Source organism: Motacilla alba, chromosome 5 (assembly GCF_015832195.1).
Source record: "Motacilla alba alba isolate MOTALB_02 chromosome 5, Motacilla_alba_V1.0_pri, whole genome shotgun sequence".
Classification (NCBI taxonomy): domain Eukaryota; kingdom Metazoa; phylum Chordata; class Aves; order Passeriformes; family Motacillidae; genus Motacilla; species Motacilla alba.
This window is the reverse complement of record NC_052020.1, coordinates 29,515,625-29,517,174: the sequence shown is the minus strand read 5'-3', so window position 1 is coordinate 29,517,174 and position 1,550 is coordinate 29,515,625.

The following is a 1,550-nucleotide window of genomic DNA, read 5'->3' as shown; positions in this document are numbered from 1 at the left end:
GCCGCGGCCCCGCCCCTCGCGCCCCCGCGCCGCCCGGCCAACGGCAGCGCGCGCGCACGGAGGTGTGTCCCGCCCCGCCCCGCGCGCGGCCCCGCCCCGCTCCCCTCACGCCGCCCGGGGTTTTTCCACTGCGGCCGCCTCGCCCCGCGGGCACGGGCGGGGACTCGGAGAACAAGCAGCGCCTCAGCCGCGCTCTCTGGCTGGCCACGCCGAGCTCCGAGAGCCTCCGTGCAGGAACGCTGCTCCGAGGCTTCGCTGGAGAAAAACGAGTGATGCTCATCACCTGATGACCTTGATAAAGCGTTGAAGGACCACCTGTCCAGCACCTGCCTCGAATATTGACCACGGAGCATGGTGGCCTGAGACGATTCTCAGGTCTCCAGCTGTTCCTATTCGAGGCACATTTGAAGGATGATTAACAAATGAGTTGAAAACAAATTAAAGTCCCCACCTTTCCCTGCTGTGACAAGGCAACAGGACTCCCACTGTCGAATGTGCAGCCTTTCTGTACAAACTTGAAAGACAGGCTGACGGTTCATGACATGACAGAGCACAAACATTGTTAAACAGGGACTTGCCAGTGACACACACCAAAAAATCCAAGTATGCTTTTGCTTTTTCCCTCTTAAAATTTCCAAGTTCTCCTCCCGTCTTTGTATATCAGTAACTCCCCCATGTTTTGTTGTGAATGTGAATTACTGTTAACACTCCTCCAGGAGCTCATGTTTCTTTTCTGTCCCCTTTACTGACCTGGCTGTTCCCAGTGCTTTTACCTCTTTTACCTCCTACTCTGATTTTCCTTTCCTTTTCTTCCTGTCCCCACCTCTGAAGCTGTCATACCAGCTGTCATAACTCCTGCTTATTTACTTCAGTCCTTCTCACCTGCCATTTCAAACCTTTCTTCCCTCTTTTAAAAGCCTGTTTTCAATTTATTGGGTTTTTTCCACTTCATTGATGAACTTCTTTCGCCCTCTTTTGAACTTCAGTATTTTCTTCTCCATTTCTGCAGTTCATTATCTTTTTTCCCCTCCAGGCCAGCTGACCTTTTCTCTTCAGAGGAAGAGGAAAGCCCATTCCTCCACCTGGTCTCTTGTGTCATAGTGAGATCCTGGACATACTGCACAGGACTTCCTATGGATGGCAGCCATCAACCACTCCTCCAGACAAAGAAGGGAAGACCTTGGTAGTGATTCTCTGATGCCCCTTGATTTTTCATGTCCCTTAAGACTCCTTTGCTGCCCCGTGAGGTTTTTTATACATAGAGTGTCCACCCAAGAGCTCTGAAGATACCACAAATGAAGTAAATTGCCCACAGAAAGATGGCACCTGCAATTAAAGCTAACACTCAAAAACTGTGGGAGAAGGGAAAAAACAGAAAGACCAAAGAAATCAGGATGGCAGTTCAGACGTCACAGAGCTGTAGTTTTATATTACTTCCACGTAAGTCACATGAAGTAATAAGTGAAATGCATTAAGAGAACACAATACAAAGACTCATTATATCTCTGAATGCAAAGCCAAGTCTCCAATTTATTACGTATTTAGATGGC